The sequence below is a fragment of the Prenolepis imparis genome, unplaced genomic scaffold (genome assembly GCF_030444845.1).
Source record: "Prenolepis imparis isolate NDT839.2.m4 unplaced genomic scaffold, iyPreImpa1.0 SCAF_8, whole genome shotgun sequence".
Classification (NCBI taxonomy): Eukaryota; Metazoa; Arthropoda; class Insecta; order Hymenoptera; family Formicidae; genus Prenolepis; species Prenolepis imparis.
The window spans coordinates 12,480,178-12,502,389 of record NW_028141166.1 but is presented as its reverse complement, the minus strand read 5'-3'; the positions used below and the strand labels follow the sequence as shown (position 1 = coordinate 12,502,389).

The 22,212-nt window shown below is 38.9% G+C and overlaps 1 protein-coding gene across 1 annotated transcript in view; it reads right to left on the bottom strand.

Annotated features, from left to right (window-relative positions):
* LOC145940024 (uncharacterized) overlaps nt 1-22,212 on the bottom strand; it is a 298,072-nt gene that overhangs the window by 11,609 nt on the left and 264,251 nt on the right. Inside the window, exon 13 of the mRNA XM_083044795.1 lies at nt 21,364-21,413. The gene's annotated coding sequence lies outside the window, so the exon portion shown is untranslated. The remainder of the gene's footprint in view (nt 1-21,363; nt 21,414-22,212) is intronic.

Here is a 22,212-nt window from a genome sequence, read left to right as displayed (position 1 = left end):
GATATACGGTATAATTGCTGTAAAGCGATAACTCTCTCTGCGTGGGGCTCTCTGGGCAAAGATATAGACAAACGCACCGTTACATAGTTATCTCCTGCAACTGCTAGACGTCGCATAGTAATTGTAAAAATAATTTGTCTATATTACGTGATCTATAATCTATAATATATGTATATGCTATTAAAATTTTCTTTCATATTAAATATTTTTCGCCGTAGCTTTTCATCTTAAATCGCGTCGAAAGATTTTTTTTCTGATAAATAATAATATGACAGCTCTCCATTTCGTCGTCAACGCGCGAAAATATATTTGGAAGTTACTTTTCCATACACTCGCGTAAAACGCGCGAGGTATCACGTTTCGTCTCGAAAGAGACTGGCGGTTTCGTTCGGCAAAATTTATTGCGGCACACGAGTGCAGTTGGGGGTGCGGGAATATCCCCGTAAACACTTGGCATGCTGCGAGAAGCGCAGAAACGACGCGTTTGCCTCCCTTCGCTATTATAATACAGTGACGGTCTCACGTGTCTCCCGCGAGCGGAGAGAAGCCGAAGCGGGAGGTCCGTGTTGGGAATGAACACGCGTCCTGGCGTGGCAGTAAAACAAAAAGGAACCAAGTGTACGAAAAGCAAGCGATTTCTCATCGTCCACAAAGAAAGGGTCGACTGTCCAAACAATGGAGGTACAGACATGAAGCTAGTTTACACGTAGATAATTCACCGGTAGATAGTCATCTAACTAATCCTGATTAAACGTATACGTGAAGTGTGAAAAAAGGAAGAAAGGAAAGATTCTCGCTTATGAAATGTGATTGCCATCGTTCGCTATCCTAGATCCGATTTATCAAGAGACGTGACAGCTTCAAATATAGCTGTAATAATATTTCGACACGTCTCTGATAAATAATATAATACTTCAGATAAAGAGGTTTATTTTTTCTTATCTTTTTCGATATTTAAATTAACGTCGCATTATCACGTTTCAGCAAATATATTGTAATATTTTCTGATACAGATATGAGTTGAACATTTCTCAAATAGTTATCCGTCCGCATTATGAAATATGGTATTACATATTATTCAAGCGATATCTGTCACTCTTCCATAGCCGCATTCTGAAAGACACGATTGCTCGTCGTATTATTCTAAGTAGTAACACGAAATAGCCAGAGTCCCTGCTGGGCCTTAACAAGTTCTCCCCCTCCAAAATCTTGTGGCTCGGTGGCTTAAAATTCACGCAGGATGAAATCTAAAAGTCTGCTCGTATATTCCATCGAACGAATAAATTATATCCAAGGATAAAGAGAAAGTGAAATTTAATGTATTTCTGTAACGCTATTTCGAAAATACGAAATAAAAAATAAATACAAGCTAAATATTTATTTTATTTATTTATTGTATTTGTTTATTTTATTTATTAGAATATGTTAAGCCTTATCTCTTCGGATTGAACGAAAATATGAATTAATTGAAACAATCACCGTTCTGCTTGCATTTCATTTATTTCTTGAGATTTATACACTGCAGTTAATCAAGAAATTTATCATTTTTTGAGTAAAAATACGTTGCAAATATTGCATTGTGCATTCACGCATTAATCGATCGATTCCAACAACTTTAAATTTTTGTTTGACAATCTGAGTGTGATTCACCAATTCAATTATTTACACCGTTTTATATATGTATATGTATCAGAAAAAATAATTGCAATAATTAACAGCAGTTGCATTTTATCGATCGAGACCAATATACTGTTGTCCGAATAAACGATCATCAAGATATTAACTCGTATTGAACGTGTCCTTTTGAGAAAGATGATAATTTATATAAAGTTTGTATCTGCAAAACCAGATTCGATTCATACCGGTTTAATTTAATTCAATATTTCGTTTTCGAATTAAATAGTGATCAAAAGGAATTTACTAATTTCATTGACACGGGTAAATTATTTCGGCAATTCGCTGTCACCTTAAAAATTGATCCGCTGTTTATAACTGCTATTGCTCATCCCTTTTATAACGACACCGGTATCCTGTTCTTGATTTAAAGCTTCTTACACCATATTTTGGGCGTGTTTCATTTAAAATCGTGGCGGGAATTAAAATATATGTGCGCATCTCGGGTGGCATCGATGATGCTGCTGCGATATGCATGTGAATTTTTCCATGCTCCATCGATTCTCGTCCGGGAACTCCCTCAATTCACCTCGCAATTTACTAATTGCAGCTCTCAATTAAGACCCAACTGTGGCGCAACTGCCAAAATTGATGGCGCGCTCTTTTTATATTTTAATCTAATTATTCTTATTGCTACAATTCTCTTGCGTCCGTTGTTCCGTGAAAGATTAAACAAGAGGCATTACAAAAGATTGGCGCACAAGCGCTGACTCCGATACGTATAAATAAATTAAATTGATCATTGACGTTTACACAGGGTTCGCCGCAGGCCCAGGCATTTTTGCAGATTACACGGCATTACTTACTTATCGCCCATATTATTCCAAACACCACGTCATCTTCCCTGCACACCTGGCCAATTAAATGCGCGGTCCATCCCGCCCAGTTCGCATTGTAATCGGGACGATGTCGGGTAGAAATTGAACGGGCAGGGCACCGCACTTTCGATAACGCCCGGACATTACTCAGCCTGAAGCAGGTTTATAGACGACGATTTTCTCGGCGGTCGCTCGCGCAAGTCGATCGATCTCTTCCAAGAGTACGTAAGTCGCCGCGATAGCGACTTAAAAGCATATTAAATAACCGTAAATTCAATTAACGCGAACACGCCCAGCGAACTAGCCAGAATAATCGTCGCCGTGTTCACGGAGTCGCAAAGTAATTATATGCATTCTGTTCCCGGCTCTTGTCTCTTTCACGCAAACCCACAGTTGTGACACTTGCACCGTAAATTCGTTTTTCTTTTTTTTTTGTGAAAACAAAATTCTCTGAGTGGTTTCCGTGTGGAAAATACGATAGTTTGTCGCATTATCATTCTTCATTTGATTATTGTCAGTATCCTGGACCGAAGAAACTTTCGAGCTTCAAAACATCCGAGTTTTGGGACGCTTCGACGTAAAGTAGAAAAGTAGATTGACATTTGAAACTTGGAGCTCTGCTTTGAACGGCGCAGCAAATTTCCTTACGTAATAAAGAGAATGAGGAAGAGAAAGAATTTTCAATCACGTACAAAGAAACTTAGAATACGATTCAATGACCGTGAGATATTTGGAGAATTGAATCGGAGAAGATATAAAATCAGCTATCTGGTTGATTAAAAACTAACAGCCCGATTCTGTATTACTCCATTTCGTGTTCTTCGTGTTCTTCGAGTTACATAACGATGCAGACTTGCGTCTTGGCAGGAGCTAAGGATCTCCTCGAACGAACCGCTTTAATTTCGCATGCGTGAACTGACATGGACCATTTCGCGGAGCTGTTCGGGAATGAGAAAATGCGTGTTTCGCACGCTTATATCGTGCAGTTTTTACTCGTGCTGAAGATAGTAATGGTAATGATGCTCGCTGAGTTACGCGATTCCATTGGCCACTAGTTAACCGGCCGGTCAGTTATCCCGCTGTCAACCCGCTTCTCTCGGAAACCCCACCTGCTGCGAATAACATGCGGCTCCTAAATCCCAGAAACCGAGTCGAGAAGCGGGCTCCTCTCTTCGTGTTTTCGGATAGTGTAACGCACTCGGAACGGTTCTAATTCTTGGACGAGCGCGATGCAAATAAGTCGTATCGCGTGCAGCCTCATAATGGATAATATTCTGCCTTGTGTAACAGAAAAGCGATTGCATTGCAATTCGGAAGGGAGATTATTCGCAATTAATCCGCGATGTTTCTCAGAGAAACGCCGCTCTCCTCTCGCCGAAAAAAATGATCTTCTTTTATAGTTTTAATCTCGCCGTCGCGCGATTTACGTGGCAATTCCACGTATACCGGAATTAATTGCATGCAAAAACGTAGTAATCGGATTCGAATAACAACCGTAATATCGCGATATTGCCGCTTCATTATCTTTCAAAATTTGTCTTGGACGGAGAACTTGCTTCTCGTTAAAAAGAGATCAAGAACAGATGCGACGCTGCATCTGTAAATAAATTGAGTCAGATTTAAGCTTCCGGGTACCAAGCTCGATTAAGTCATATCGCAAATATATTTGGTCAATTTTACCGTTTAACTTTGTTGCTTATGGAAATCTTGGCATATATCGAAAGCGAAATAATGAAATCAGTAGTATGATCGAGCGAAATAATAGCCCAATCACGCGTTGCGGCCTCATATAAATGCGCGAAATCGGGTCGCGAATAATTTTCATAAATCTCAATCGCGACTGTATCGTAAATATCGAATTGAAAAAACCAGACAACTCGTTTTTTATGTGCAAATTTTGTGTGAAAATTTATTAGATTATTATTGCAAGCAAGACTGACATTTTTGCATAAGAAAACGGATCGCAATAAAAATACAAATGTCCTGAGAAATGCGTTAATGTAAAAGTTAATGTAAAAGTGTCTTACGAATTAATATTGTCGAATTGTAAATTTCGAGCGGTTATTCACTTCTAATTGTTTCATCTTAACGTGTCACAAAATTTGTCGTATTTTATTTAATTAAATTCATTCAGTGACTTCTCTATTTTACGATATCTTTAACTTATTATTAAGATTTACTCGATTGCTTTATTGCACTTGTTGATAAACTATAAAAATTTGTTAACAAATAAGTTAAGAAAGGAATTATTTTTTTATTCTCTCTTTAATGTTAATATATAATTATATATATTATGATAGATTATTTAATCAGTTGATAAATGCCAATCAAAATTAAATATTTAAGGAAAATAATTTTTGGATAATTATGCGCGTGGTGTATCTGCACACATAATTCAAGATCGTTAGCCAATACACTGGGTAATTGAGAATATCTCTACGTGATGAGGGAGAAAGACTTGGAAGTGGTATTTTGTTCTCACGAGTAGCGGATATCTTCTCGGGTCTCATTAATTAGTCGAATTCAGCGTCGAAATCCTGTTACATTGGAAATTTACCCGGTTATTTTGTATGTTATTCACATTTTTATACATCCGCAACACTGTCTTGTTATCTCTTCGCGCTTTAAATTTCGGAGTTATTGCGCGATAAACGCTCAAAAATTTTTATATTATACGCCACAAGCCAGCGAAATAAGGTACATACTTTAGATTCCAATTTTAACAAAACAAAACACACTACTGATTCTGCTGGCTCGATAAAAACGTATATCGAGCTTAATTATCGCATAAGTGGGTTAAAAATAAATTTTAAAAATACTACTTCTTTGGTGGAAAAAAAAAGAGAATAAGAAGCTGTTCATTTTGATAATAGCGCAAAAATTATTTTGAAAGTTCGAAAGAGATGCGCTTAAATCTGGTTGAAAATTTTTACGTGAAATATACCTCACGAGCAATCCGATAAAAATACGTCAGATGAATTTTAAACATATTTTTGCGAGAAAGAGAGAGAGAGAGAGAGGGAGTAGTTTATTCATGAGATGTACGTTTCGGCTCATGTAAGAGCGAAATTCTCTCATGCAGTTAGAGACGACCGTGTATAGTGCGAGCTGGCCGCGAGCCAGCGCAATGCAATTCGACGCAGTCGAGGATATTTATTGCGGCCGTCGCTCTCTATGCAGGCTGGCACTTCTCGAGGAAAATTACTGCCCCGTAACTCACGCGACTTGGAATCGTTTCTATCACTCGAAGTGCCCGGCAATGATGACTAAGCGTGTTGATATCGTAATTTTACTACTCGTTAAACCGCTTTACGCGCGTCTAAAATTAATCAGTCGCGAGATGATATTTACGTATTTAAAAATTTTAAATGTCTATATTAATTTGGTTGACATTTATCAACTGATTAAATAATCTATTATATTATTTAATTATAGCTATTACGATATATTATTTAATTAGTTAATAAATGTTAATATATAATTATATATATTATGATAGATTATTTAATCAGTTGATAAATGCCAATCAAAATTAAATATTTAAGGAAAAATATTTCCTCAATAACTTTAATTATTTCATTAATTATGACGCATGACGTTATATCATACGTATAATAAACATGTGGTAATAAAGTAATTTTGAAAAGAAAATATTCAAAGAGAACGCAACCTCTTTGGAATGCATCTGACGGAAGGATACCGTTGCACCTGCGAAAACATACTTGTTATGCGTTTTCTTTTGTGCTGATAATTCCACGTATCTTCGGCGCATCTTCGGGAACCTCATATCGAAAACGGTCTCCCCGCGGTGCGTTCAGTACAGGTGGAACCGAGGCGTTTCGTTCCGCGAGTTGTCAAATTAACTGTCGATTTGACGAGGGACGAGAGAGAGAAAGCGTAATGAGGTGGCAGCCCGAGGGTGGGTTTTAATCAAGAATCGATACATAACGCCGATTCGGCTGGCTCCGCTACTGCGGACAACAACAAACCATCCGGCTTAATAAGCTCGCGTCTATTTGGGCCTCGCCTCGGGTAGCTGCACGGTCAATTATCAGGCCGCATGAGGCACCATTAGATAACGAGCCGGCAGATGCACCATTCGCCGGCGCCGCGGTCGACATTGCGATCCGTTCTTCATGTTCTTAAAATAGGCGTCCGCTTCAATAGGCTATTGCCAAATATTTTTTACACCACGTAGAGAATTCAATACTGTGAACACGACAAAAATCGCAATTTAATTTTTCGTGGAATTTTTTTTCGCAATTTCGTATGATTAGCAGTTCTGTTGTCGAAAATTTGTGTGGCTCCGCAACTATGTAAAATCATAACAGTGGACAATCACTTTAATGCGACTTTTTTCAGCGATGGCAACCGGTAATTACGCGTCTCGACGAGTTAAACGCGCATTCTGTCGGGTTTGCTTTTTTGCGCAAGGTGCATTCGTTATGTGACCAGGTGTATGATTAATTAGCGAGAATGCGAGGCAGTGACAGACTGTGATTAGATCCGGTCGGATGCCACCCAGAAATCTCTCATTGTCCTCAAGTCGCATGAAACCAATCGACTATGTATATAATCTTGGTATATCGTATATAATTGTAGCTTACTGTTGAAAAATTATTCGTATCGCTTAAACGCTTAAAAAAAAATGTAAATTATGATTTTTTTATTTGACTAATAATTTTGACTAATTCCATGAGAAGAACGAAATATGAAATCGTCATCGCTATTTCTTGAACCCGGATATAATTAACTCCTTTTTACAATATTAAAATCACGCTAGGACATCACGTAAAATTTTTTCGTCACATGTAATTTGTTTTGCTCAAAAGAATAAAGTATTTTTTCATCTTTCAATATTATTTTTCGGAACCTTTGTTTTACTGCAAATAGAAAACATCGATGCAGCGATTTTTAAGGCGTTAACATTTTTTTTTATTATAGAAATGTTTCTGAGAACAATCTTGTATGAATTCAATAAAAATTTGGACAAAGCGAACAAATCGGTGCACGAGGCGGCGATACATCGGCTGAAGATCGATGAACGAGGCATCTACACCTGGAGGATCGCCACACCGTATAAAGAGGGACTCGTTACAATCCGCGCTCAAATTATCATTCCGCCGTGATACGAGCTTATTATGTGCTACGCATGTAATGGTATCTCTGGCGATTACTGCGTCAAATGTGGCTTTGTTGGGTGATTAATGCCCTCCTCGTGGCTGACACCTCGTGGAGTTTAATTGCACCTTATTCTGCATGAATATGGATGCTTGCCTCCCGGGCCACGTTGCTGCAGAAGCAACGGCAGCAACGAAGGTGGAAATACGAAGGCGGAATGGACGGTGGGGGAGAGGAAGAGACGAAAGAAAGCGAGAGAGTGGGCGACTCGAGAGAATGGGGGGAGATGGCGAGAGCAGGATGAAAAATGCAATTATGATTTTGAAAAATGGGCTAGGCCTTCCTCGAGAAAGAAAGAGAGAATGAGTACTCTCGGACGACCGGTTTAGAGCGGCGTTTCAGGTTCCTATAGATTAGATCGGTAATTGTGCGATGCGGTTTCATACGTTCTCTTACATCTACATTGATTGAATTTTATTTTTCTGTCGAGGTGAGATAAATGTCGCACTGTTCCGTGCTGAAAATCCCAGATGCGCTGTGCAATTTTTTTGATGTTTTCCCGGTTTTTTTATTTGATATACACGTGATTATCGCGTATTATCATTGTAGTACGTAATGCGCGACGTTCTCGTCCGAAATCTGTTTTAATTTAAATAGAATTATTATATATAATTCACGAGAGACGCATTCATATTTCTCGTAATCTCGATACTTCCGAAGCTACATCTATCGCGAATTCATTAAAAAAAATAATATATAATAAATTCTTTTTTTTAAACTCATAAATTTCTAATGATTTATTTTTAAAATTTATTGTTAATAGCTAATATCTTAATATATTATCGTAAAAAAAATATTTAAATCTACTAATATCTGATCTATGGATGGAGCCTCTTCAATCTTTTCCTTCTCTTTCTCATGATGGAGAGAAAAGCGTTTTACCAGAGTGAAAGCAACATGCAAATGCACTTTGACTGCCATGCATTTGACAGCAAAAGCAACACGCCGCGAATAGATTGCTACTTGACAATTTACTATTCTTTAACATATTGTTGCAAACTTAAAAGGAATGAAAAGCAGATATTAAATTTTCACATCAAACGTATGAAAACTATAAACATTCTGAGCTGTCAAATTATATGATCTTTGCTTAATGACAGATCTTCATCAATATGAAATAACGTAGAGCCTTTTTCGCGGAAAAAAGATAACAATAAATTTATATACTTATGAGTAAAATTCACTTGACATATCTTTCTTAAAAAAAAAAAAAAAAAACAAATATTTGGATAGTCCAGTAGTAATGGCATAATATAAAGAAAGCTTGCAAAAGCTTCGAGAGAGATACATTCATTTGACGTGCACAGCAGGAAGGTGAGACAATTTTATCGATAAACGAATCTCCGACACGGCGAAACCTCAAAGGTTGATATGAGATCGGATGATCACCCACTTTTATTTACGTCTCCTTTTTTCCATAATTGGATCTTATCTGACATCTCTGGCACGATAGTCGATCGCTGCTACCGTGCATTCTTTCATAATGGCCGGAGCACATAGATTTTTGACAGAACGATACCTGCAGAGGCGCATCAGTGCACGATCCTGCTATTTCTCTCATGAGAAAAACTCAATTCCGAAAGAATTATATGAAGAACATATAAAGAAATATATTTAAATATTTAATAAAATTTGTATACGCATGCTTGGATTAATAATGCAGTATATTTAGAACGTAAGACATTGACAATGTTATTGAGAAGATAATTTTTGTCGCGCGTCTCGCTAGTTTTACGTTTGAAAAGTCATTTCTTTTTTAATTTATGTATGGATCATTAGCAATAATTCATTAAACGAATAGTAATTATCTCGACGGATTTTGATTCGCAAAACAACCAAGTCCATTTAGCACCTATAGCCGAGCAATATTCACCTACCAATCTGCGACCCATCTTCCAGTCAATGAAAATCATAAAAATCTGCGCGCCCGTAACCATCGATAAAGACCTAATTACAAACCGCGCCAATCCATAAAATGGCTTAATAACAGCCCCACGCCCAGGAATCGGCCGAATATTACGAGGAACCATCAAGGAGATCGCATGAATTCTCTCTGAAGAAGAGCGGTATGAAATTTTGCTCGTGTTATTTTTATCTGAAACAAAACCGTGTTTGATGATTTCAATTATGATATTCCTCTAATTTGCACTTGCGTCCTGATGCACATTGGAGTCGAGGCTCAATTCGCGCAGCAGAAAAGCAAAATCGAGTCTCGCAAAAAAAGGCAAACCATCGCTGAATTTTTTAGACTCGGTCATACAGGCATTAATTGCATTGCAATTTCACAGACGTCTGTTTAACGAATCATCAGCCGATTATGAATTCACAGATTACGAATGTTTTTTTTAGAAGGTTTAACCTGTCGTGTATTTAATAAATCGGCGGACCTCTCTATAATATCTAACCGTACGCTGCTCGTTTTAGCGAATAAATATACCTCACGTTTATTATTTTTTTTTATAAAACGAATAACGCGAAGAGATGCATCGCTTATATGTAGCAGGTATATCTCGACAAACAAATGGTGCTCGTTGAAAGTATACATTATTGCAACAGTTTGGAAACAGTGCACTCGCCAACACGATCCTGCATGCGGCGCGTAATTTTCAATTAATTTTGCGTGCCGAGAAAAAAATGCGAACAAGGCGCGAATAACGTGCCGCGATTTATTACGGCGCGATACGATCCAAATTAGCACATTTATGTTTCGTAAAACGCATAACTCGATATGAATATGTTGAAAAGGAAGCTGCGGGGAATCCGCGAGGGGAATCCCAATGTCGAATGCGCTTAATGAAAAACGCAAAGCTCGTCGTCGTTGGGATGCTGGATGCGCGAAGGAACAGCTGTTCCAGCTGTTGCCTAGCGAGATGAGAACTCGCGCTCGAATTCGAATTCGACGGCTATAAATGTAGATTTACGAGACGACGAGGGTTTCGTATCGATCTGGTCGCGTACTCATTCCGCTTAATGGTCGTTAACGACATCCCAAATTACAATCGTATTTCAAAATGCCCGGATAAACAATTGCGCGAGACGCTACACTATATACGTTATATAATTCATTGCAGTGGATTTGTCGAAACACAAATTTTCGCTTGTGTTTAATAAAAATAATATATATGTAACGCGTTCAATTATATTTTTATTTTTGCTATCTTTTTTTGTCACTCCAGGATAGAGAAAGCTCTGTATTTTACGCTTTACGGTCTTTACGAGACAATCAAGTATTATCAACTTTTTGCCGATTATATCGCACGCTGTAATTTGCTATCGTGGCGGCTAATGAAAAAACAGTTTATCGAAGAAGAAATATTAGCAGAAAGCGCTCGGTGCGTATTAAGTCGAGATGCGGTCGGATAATTGTGCAAACATATTTATGGTTATTTCATTATATCCCAACCCGTTACCGTTTCACCCGATCTTATATGGTACACTGGTCGAGCAGCCTGTTGGGAGGTTTGATGTGTACGTACGATCGGATACCGATAGCGATCGAGAAAGGAGAGAGGATCCGATGGTAGGTAGATACTGCTCGAGAAATCGATAATCCTGCACTCGGCAAAGATTTTAATGAAGCTGTGAAGCTATTATCGAAGAAATCGGTTATTTCAATTATATGATAGAGTTTCCCACAGTTATATACACGTGTGTAACTCGTTTTTCGAACAGAAATATTCGCGCGTAATAATGTAGAGTCACCGAATGCGATGACTGAAACAAATAGTTGAAGTATGACACTTCACTTCACACACAGGAGAAAACTCTTGGAGAATATTCGAAAAATAGATAGATCGCGCACGAGAGGCGCTCTCGAGCGTCCGTGGAAAATTATATGGGTTTAAATTCGGGACGAAACCGTGCGATCGCCATGTTAAATATTTCTATATGGCGGTCCACACGCGGGCAAAGAGATTATTCGGCCGAGTCGAATCTGAAATTTGATAATGCCTTACTCAGAGCGGACGCGTATTCGCCCGGAAGCCGCGAATTACGCTGCGGGTCGGAGGAGCCGGAGCATTACGTATTACCTGCCTTATATCACGCTGCAGGTGCTTCCGTGTGTGGTCTTGTGTATTTTTCGCAATTGCTCGGCGATATAATTTTCGTTGCAATTCGTGCGCATCGGTCATAATACCTCGTCATTAGAATTTATCGCAATTTATTCAGGGTTTCATCGAGATTATAGTCTTTGCGTATTAAAAAAGAGTATAATCAAAAAAAGATTAAATCCAACTGTATCGAAGAAAAATTTCCTTAGAACAAACATATGATTTTTCTGTCTGTAATGGCGACATAATACGATACTACGTAAGTGTCTCTTTAAACGCATTTATCTACGTAATTGCATTCTTCATAATAAATCAACGATTGCAAACGAGATTACTTGGTCTTTTACGAGGACGATTAGTGTGCATCAACGTATGCGAGATTTAAAAAAAATGTAATTATCGATCTTCTTGTACAGAGAATACGAGTATTCTCGTGTAATAAGATGCAGCGCGCGATACTATTAATTGTGCGTACGAGACCATCTGTTATATACATATATCGAAAAAATAATCTTTTTGCAGGAAGGAGGAGAGCAATGGGGTATCTTTAGCTAAAGATGCTTTTAATTTTCGACGCCACGAGAGGTAAGAAAAAGGATAATGGCGGTGAATTTAACATTGTAGCGGAATAAATTAGCATAATTTTATCACCAATGCGGCATTTAATCGAAGATACCGCAGGACGCAGTAATTACTACGGCGAACTGTATAATTTCCTAAGTGTTCACCGAAATTAAATGTTTTGCATATCAATAGCCGGTAGCTTGTCCTCCTCTTTAAATTATAGAATTTCGCCACTTTTGCAAAATCGAGTGTTTCTTTTTTTATTCTCGTGATGCCTTTCTAAGGTGTTGAAAGGATTCGCGATTAGCTTTGTAAATTGCGTATCACAAATTTGCATTTTAGCCCTTGAGAAATATCGATCGTTCAAGTATACGACAGTGAAATATTTTTAATCGACAAACGACTGAGATATCCTTGCGACATTGCAAGATATCTTTGTAATACAAACGCGGTAATGATACGCGAGCTAATGATGTCGTAATCATTTGCAATTTCAAGACGGTGTAAAGGAAGAAGATAGCAAGTTTAATCTCGTAACAGAATAAATTAGCATACAATATACGGTTCGCCTCTTAATTAAGGGCACATTAGAGATACATTAATTCCCCCCTACATTTTGATAATTTTCAATACGATCAGTATAATTTTAATATTTCGATTTTATTCTCATTTACATTCATTTCGATCTCATTGGTTGACTTTAAAGCATAAGAATATCATCGATATTATGTGCGATAGTATGTGAATTTAATAAGGAAATCTTATTTTATTTTGTGTCTGAGGTCCTTAAATATTTTTTGGCAATATTTTTTTAACGCCCAGGTGTGAGCGCGCGGGACGCCCAGGTCGGAGTTCACGTGAAATTTCACCCTCAAAGTTCATAAACCCCTCTCGAAGGCGAGATAAACTAATAAAGCAGTATGATAGCGCCGAGGCAGGTGCAACGTGGGCGGTGAGTTACAGCGCGGGTCACAGGTCATCCTGAAGCCAGGATCTGCCGTAATCCTTCTCACACCCCCACCAAGCTTTCTCACCCTCCCTTCTAACCTTACGAAGTAGGATTCGCCTAACGAAGAGCGATCGAATGTCGGGAAATATCCGGCGAGTTCACGAGCAGGTAGATACAACGAGATACACGAAGAAGGCGTGTACCTTTGGGGCGCGTCCCAACTTTCTATGTTTCATGTACTTAATCGAGAAACTTCCGGCGAATATATTGTGAACAGAGGCGACTGTGTAGTTCTCGTAGTTGAAATCCTCTCAAATTGCAAATTCGTGATGTTAATGTTTTTTATGATATATAGTAGATATAATATGTATAATTATCTAATATCATAAAAAAATTATCTTTGTATTTCCACTCTCGAATCACTTAGTCCAACAATATTCCATTACTGTCGCGTTATTTAAAAAATTAAAATGAACTCTTGTTTCATCATCAATTAATAGATCGAAGAACTCGAAACTCGCGATCGAAGAGTACACAAGGTTGATCCGAAAGAAAATTACTGCGTGGATTCTCGCATAAGGAGGCTTGAAAACAGCGGTAAATCGTCTTTCTCCTCGCGCTACGTCATGCCTGCTTTGTGATACTCGAGAGTCACGTCCAGCATCGGCTAATGAATTTAAAATGACCGTGCGAGTTTTTCGCCGTACCAACTCGGCGAAAAACGGCGGATTTGCGAGAGACTTCCGAAAGTCGCAAAACGAGGAACCCCGCAATTTCGATGGGTGGTAAAAGAGGGAGAGAAAGAGAGAGATAAATAAAGAAAGATAGAGAGAACAACCTTCGTCACATAAAAATGCAAATATCCATCCCGTGTTGCATGGGACGCGCAGACGCATGGTTCTCGCCCGTCGGCTACTTTTTTGTCGGAGTCTCCATCCCTCTCCCGAGGCGTTTTTTTCGCGCAGGCACCCAGGAGATACCCTGGGCACACGCCATTACGGTTCGTCAGGTGCTTTTCGACGGAGCGCCGATTCCTGGCAAATTTACTTTTAATGATCGTCCGCCGACCGGGCGTCACGTAAAAATTTAATTTGCGAACGCGCACGTCGCACGAAATCGGTAATTCGTCTCGGCAGAGACGAAAAGGTATAATCTTTACGACTCGTTAGTCTTCGACGACGGGACGTCCGGACGACGTGGTGCGGGAGATCCTCTCTCTCTTTCTCTCTTGTACGACGGGAGACGTGTGTATTCTTCATTACCGAGGACCGGACTTAATTCGAAAAGTAAACTCGCGGACGTGAGAACCGTGCTCGTCGCTTAATTAGGCAATTTCTCCGCGTGTTTGACGATTCTTTCGATCGATCGCTCAATCACGCTCCGAATTATCGCGATCACCTTCCCTCGAGATGTAAAGTTTTATCTTGCCATCTAGGATTCTTAAGATTTACGCTGCCTTTCTTCCGCGGCGACTTTCTTTCAGTTAATTTAAAGCAATGGGAACCGATTCGAGGGAACCTTGCTCCAAGAAGATCAAATTGTCACGGTCCGATTTATATCATCGAGATCGCTATCGACTTGGTATTTATTTCCGTCCATCTCGAAACGAAGCATTCAGTTTAATTGCGTTAAAATGAGATTAAAACTCGGTATATAAAAACTCACGTGGCTTCGTAAACGTATCATGAAAAACACGAACATGAGAAGAGCAATTCATCTTCATTATCGAATATATTATATAACGGAATGTAATGATCTATTCAACGAAATAAGTGGATGTAATTGATTCAATTTCCAACACACGAATAAGGAGCAAGCTTGTATCATCTACTTCCAGATTGCACGGAGAGAAAGATGGTCTTTCAGTCGTTAACCATTATATTGGAAAGCGCGTATATATGTGTTGTTTCGACGATTTGTGTCACGAAGAGATCAAGAGAGGAATGTCATATACGCTTGAATTCTTCGAGAGAAGAGTTTCTTGTGCGCGTAATTCGCGCACTGTAATTATCCGCTCTAATTCCGAGATAATTGCTCTCTTTTCTCTGGAAACAAAGGCCCTCGAGGCAAAGTTCACTCGCATTCCGGTAAATCCGCGCCACCGATTAAATACTCGAACGTTAATTGAGACGTACTTATTTGCGAGAAATTTGGACGAACGATTATTACCATCTTCCAAATGCGCTTATAATTGTGCCGTTTTAATTATCGCACGCAAGATCGGACGTAGCAGCACCGATTTATCACCCACAGGGCAAATCTTGCTTGGACGGACATTTTTTTCCCTCCCGAAGGATTTTAACCGCCGGTTTGGTTGCTCTCATTTATTTTTCTCTTTTCAAATGAGTAACTTTAGTTTCCGACTAAACTCGGTGTACGACAGTCCTATTTTCTCGATAAGAGAATGATGTAACAAGCTAAGTTTTTCTATTAAAATACTTCGATTCAGCACAGATTCGCGGTTTATGGATCCGGTATTAAACCCACGCTTGGATTTTCATTGATGTGCAACATAATTGAAATTATAGCTTGCAAGATGTGTGCAAAGGACCGGACCGCAAGAGAGAAGAATAGAGACAATGATAAATCATAAATAATAAATTACGAATTACTCCTTGCGGCCGAAGACAAATTTGTCTCGGAATCATGAACTACTCAACGAGTAATAATATAATTATAAAATTGTGAGGTTTTCTTTTGATGTTTCAGTTTCAGTTTCTTGTTGTTCTGAATCGCTCGATAAGCTTGATTCATTATAGATTTTGTGCAGATGGATTTTAATATCGATCGAATAGTATCTCTCTCTGTAATATATAGAGAACAAAATTTTGCTGATGAAATACAAGACATGAAAGATCGCGCTATGTGTGCATTAGAATAATTACATACAGTAGATTAATTTGTAACACAATTATAAAATGTAATTTCTTAAAAGAAAAGAGATTAAAACCGTATGATGTTCTCTCGAAAAATCTTTTTTTCCAGAATTGTTTTTTTAATTATAAATTTAATTATGACGATAATTTTTAATATTTCTTTTCAATTTTGACTCTTTTAGATTTTATTTGAGTTTAGCCAACATCAGATGATAACGCATACGACTATAATTGAAACAGAAAAAAGAGGATGTAAGGTAGGTGGATAGAGCAATGTCACATGCAGATGAACGTAGATAAGATGCATAAAATGCATCCGCATGCAAGAGCGGATCATTACACGCATAAAGGCGAGCCAGGGTCTCTTGCGTAAGGACAATAAATACTTCAATCAGCGCTCTGTTAGGTGTCAGTTAGCATCGAGGTAGCGTGGCGGCGGCGATTCGCAAAGAGTACGCGTCCTTCCACTTTCCGGGGCTCGCGACTAAAGTATGTCTGCCTCCGGTGACAGGCACCTGCGGCTGTCCGTAGGCAGGTATATTCTCTCTCTTTCTCTCCCTTCGTCGTAGATTTACATATCTCCGGGATGAGGTCTAGCTAATGGCAGCAAGCGAGTTTCGGCAGAATTGCGAAAGGAAGACGAAGTGTTCTAGATGGCGATAATCGATTGGTTGCTGGAGAAATTCTGAGTAGAATAAAATTTCAAATTTTGCAATCTACTTTGATTGTCATTATCTTTGGAGACTAGCGTGCCTAATCACTCGATCGAGAATTTTAATAATCACACGATTGATTAGATATATTTAATTTTTGTAAATTAATTATTACAGTTTTTACTTTGCCAGATGCAATCGATCCTGCAAGGATCATTAAAAATGAAGGAAGTTATGTGTTCCATAGAAAAAATGATGTAACATGCTCTCGGCAGGAAGTATTGGAGATAAGACATTTATTGCCGATAAATTATGTCAATTATATATTGTTTATGATCAGCTGTTGGCGTCCGATCGCGGAGTTGATCATTCCGTACAACGGAGTCTCGTACCTACGAATTCTTCGCAAGTATTTCGTAAGCTCGTTGTCAGCGCTCTGATAATTGGGTGAGTAAAACTGCACGACACCTTGCGACCAGCGTCCGCTTTCGTTGCGGATCCAGAGCCATCGTAAAGAGTGGTTGCCACCATCGTGGGCATCAGGAACCCTCAGTCAGTCCCCCGTCCAGACAATAAATCTGGCCCTTTGGTGGGTAATTGGGTTCACTCGCCGAGATCAATCCGATACTGTCTGCCGCGTGTCCGTCTGTCCATCCGTTCGCCGCTTAGCTCCTGTCCTTCCAACATTCTGTATGTACGCCGTTTCTTCTTTTATTCCCGCCCGTTCTCCGGACGTTTTACGTCCTTCCCGTGTACGCTCCTCCGGAATTCCAGCTCGGTGTTTAATTATTCTCTCCTCGTATTTCTCGTATACGATGTGATTCCGGTAATTGTCGAATGACGAATTCAAACAGCCAATCGAACGCACACCGGACGCATTTAATTACTCGGCTATCAGATAAGTTTCGGTTGAAAATGAGAGACTTGGACGGAATATGCATCACGTTAATTAAACGCATAAAATCATTCACGTTGCTAATTCTCTTTGAACTGTCAAAATACGCTGTCTCGGCAACAGCTGTTTGCGAAGTAAGCACAGCGAAAAAAATCGACATCACGAAAAAGAAGCAACAATGACATTCAATACATCTGAGTATCGACATGGAAAAAAAACGAGTAACTAATTTTACAAATGTGTGTAAACAACAAATTAAATTAGTTAATACAAATATGTCAAAATCATTCTGTCATCGCCAAATGCATTTTCCGAAAAGAATAAAATTATATATGATATTAATAAATCAAACCTTTTTCTTGTGATTTTAATAAATTAATATAATTAAATTCAGTTACTATGAAAAAAGTGAAAACGTTTCATTCTTTTTTCTTGTTTAATTAAATCACGAAAATTTCTCTTGTATGCATTTCTCTCTGTTTGTTAACGTCTCTTGATATCGAAGCTTTCACAGATGCGCTTTGCCAAAAGATGCACAGCGAGCGCGCTCATCCGCTGGAACCATCTCTTATTATGCACGGATTTCGAATTGAACGAAGATCGTGTCGTATGCAAAACATCGAATTTCTGAGGCTCTTCAAGGATCCGCGACCAACTCGCAGAATCGCAAAGACCTGCCGATCTGTGGGAGTCAGTTCGAGAGTCTGGCTATAAATCTGAATAATAAATGAGTCTCGACGGCCTCTAAGAAGTTTCCGACTCAGCGAGAAGACGTTGTTGAAGACTTAAAAGATAAATTCAGGAGGATACCACTCATGAAACCCAATGAAAAAAAAAAAATAGAAGCAAAAAATTAAATAAAAAATAGCACACATTGTCTTTTGTCTATTATCTTACAATGTTTTAAGACAGTGAATAATATTCATGTCTTTTTTTCATCTTGTTTGAATCATTAAAAATTTACTTGGATTCATTGCGAGTGTTTTATTGGGTATCAGACGAAGGATCCTTGTTTTCCAACCTTGTTAGAGTTATCTGAGTACCAGTTGTTCCCTTCTGTTCTCGTAGAGTAACCCATGTATCGTGGAAACCAGAGAATCTCGATCCGTACGAATTCTCAACATTCTGTAAGGAAGGAAACCACTTTTCTTCTTGTAAGGGAGATTCTCAAACTTCAGAAATCTCACTCAATGATCTCCCGTTCTAAAACCACCGAGGATCACCGACACCTGCCTTTGTCCGTGAGACTGTGGGCGTGGAGGGGCGTACGGATTTATTTATGCCTACGAACCTCCCTAATGAATTTTCGTCCGCGGTGTGAAATTTCGTCGATTTCATAATTGGCTCATTTATCTTCGAGCCTACAATCAGCAAACCTCGAGCGAAAACCGCGTACTGGGTAATTATTTCGTAATCCCTTACGACTTTGTCTGGCTCTACCTCTCGTTGTAATTAACCCCTCAGAAAATATATGGCGCATTTTCGAATTATTGTTTCTATACGTAACCACACGGCTATACTACGTATATCAGCAGCGTTTACGCGTTCCGCTCCGTAGATTGCCGATATATAACGCGAATCCTGCGAAGATCCTACCGATCCCGCCGATCCCTGGCGCGACGATAAATCATAATCCATTTAATTCGCTAAAGATAGAGATTAGATCTCGCTCTTCTCTAATCTCTCGCGAAGATTTCTCACTCCTATAAGCTCCGATATGCGCGGGATTAGCTTCTCTTCAGAGTGTGGAACGGTGTCGTAAAATTACGGACGTGTAATATTCGCGGACTTTTTTATTAACGAGTTTTACCTCTCCGTAGGGAATTCGCGCGACGCGCGAATGAGACCGACACGCAAGTCGGAGCGCGTCAAAGGTGCCGACGCGCAAGCGGAGGTGCAAGGTGTGTAAATGTGATGAGGTGTGCGATACGGGTGCCACGGGTGTTACCGTTCGTGCGGCACAAGAGAAGGAGCTGCACACTTTTGTCTCTCACCGCCAGCACGGCTACCCACGTAACTCACGTCACCTGAGAGCCTGATTAGATCTATACGATTATTTTCTTTCTTCCTTTCGTTCTCTCTCTCAGCCCGTATACGCCCTGTCATACACTCGTCCATCTTCCTGTAAGCACCCTGCGTTGTAACAGTCAGTTTCACGTATGCCACGCACGTATATGCCGCACCTTCGTCGATACTCATAAACGCACGTCGATCTCGTAATGTATTTGCAACGAGGCGGATTACTCAATGATCAAACGGAGATCGAGCATCAAGATTATGTTCTCAGATGAGACGTGAGCAAAAAAGTATCAAAGGTGTCATTGAATAACATGGATTTGAATGAGAGAATAGCTAGTGATAATTAGCGAAAGATTTCAAAAGAAATTTCGCTCATGCTTTACACCTTAGAAGAAAGAAAATTATTTGACATTTCTTCTACATAAAAATCGCTCAATTAATAAATGACAATCATATTTCGGTATATAATCATCCGAGCGACGTTAAAGCGTATAATTATCACGATCGTCTCGTTGATTACACGATTCCGGTACATTAACGAAGTCACACCCGTCATCTCCCGGATCCTCGGAGCTATGGATAAGAAACGTGCCTTTCGTAGTCGCGGCATCCAGGCGAGAACTCACCTCCCGGCGCATCTTTGCTCTTTTCACGGTCCACGAGATCGCGAAGGACTTTCTTGCCAGTCCACGAATATCGTCGGCTCGTGTACGCCGGGATGTTTTGCTCTTTAGGATTCATTAGCTCCGGCTTTCGCGGCTAATTCAAATTGCAATTTCTGCGTCGCGAGCGGTTCCATTCCTTCTCATCAAAATACCGTGGCGCGCACACGCCGCACAGAGAGCGCGAGATCTACCAGAGGGGGTTTCGGTAAAAAGCCGAATTAACTTTTACTACGGGAAAAAGCCAGTACCAGACCAGACCTCGTTTTACGCGCAGCCTGGAGAGCTGATGCAAGGACGGCTGATTTCTTTTTTCGCGCTTTCAGTGATAGCCGCGTAGCCGATGGGCGGCATCAAAGAGAAATGAGGCACTTTTCTTTTCGTGCCTTTTGAAACGCATCTGATATTCAATAAGAGAATTTATTTTCTGGACAATCCAGCTACATAATGATTTTTTCGAATTAAAAAGATCGAGAAAAAAGAGAAATTCTTTCTATCGGCGGCTAATTATTATCGCACTAGTAGATAAGAATAAAGATGATTTATATTATCGTTAGATAATATAATATTAGCATGCATTTTAATCCTTTATCAGTGGGCACCAAACTATTAATGATTCATATTTGTAAATTTATTTTATAAAACTCATATTATATATATGGTCGAAATAAATAGTTTAAATATATATTTCATGTATACTTTGCAGAATTAAAATAAATATATATTTTTTTCCTTTAATTTTTATATACAAATAATATTCTCCTTTGAAACAGTTCAAAAAAACAATACATTTAAAATTTAATATAAAATTTTATTTTAGAAACGTATAAAAGAAATTTTTTTTTTATTTTATGATATTTGACCTAGAATCTGTCGTATACGTGTGGTTGTCTCGTCATCCAAGGATTAAGGCAACAGATTTATCTAAAATCTACTCTATACTTCTATCTACTACTACATCTATCTCTACAATCTCTATAAACCCGTTGCCTCAAAATAAAATAAAAGTTTGTGACTCACCGACTGATGCGCAACAGCGGAGATATTAAAGCTGTATTGACCCATTAGTTCTGTAACATACCAATATAAAATCTAAATTATAGCAGCGATCATAAAATAATTAATATTTCTAAAACTTATTATTATTATATGCATTTAATTTTATATTCAATAATAAGCAGATTTTTAACGTGGACTAATTTTATAAATTCAAAAAAGTTTCTATTTTACTAGAAGAACAAAATTTATTTTATTTTAATTATGCTAATATAATATTATATAAGCATTAAAATTGCATCACAAAGTATTTTAGATTGCATAATTGCAATATTACTATTTTGTGTTTTATTTTCTTAATTTTCGATTTTTACTTTCTATTTTAATGCACCATGATTTTCTTTGTACCTTGCAACTTTGCCAATGCAACTAAATGAAAATCGTTTTCATTATTGCAAATCATTAATAACATGATTCTTAAAAATGTTAAAAATTTATAAAAAATTACATATAAGTGCGCCAATTTGTAAATCTAAAATACACTTATGAGAAAAGGGCATTTGGCGTTTGCCAGGATCTTTGTAGAAGGGCACCGCATCTCCGCGGCCCGCTCCTCCGTGAAGGATTCTTTGTCCGAAGGAATGCAACTGACCCTTTCCTTCTTCTTCCTATACCCGTTCTCTCATGTCCTCCCACCATGGATGCAGCTGCAGTCACGCGTGGCACGTTCTGCCACACGTGGATCCGCGCGTTTTCCAACTCGAACGAGCTCGGGCCTCTCCGGATGCGCTCGCGAGATGATGCCCACCACGTGTCCCCGTCGTCCCGGAGATTGGATCCCACGCGCATTCGCGCTCGCACCGTGCGATTCAT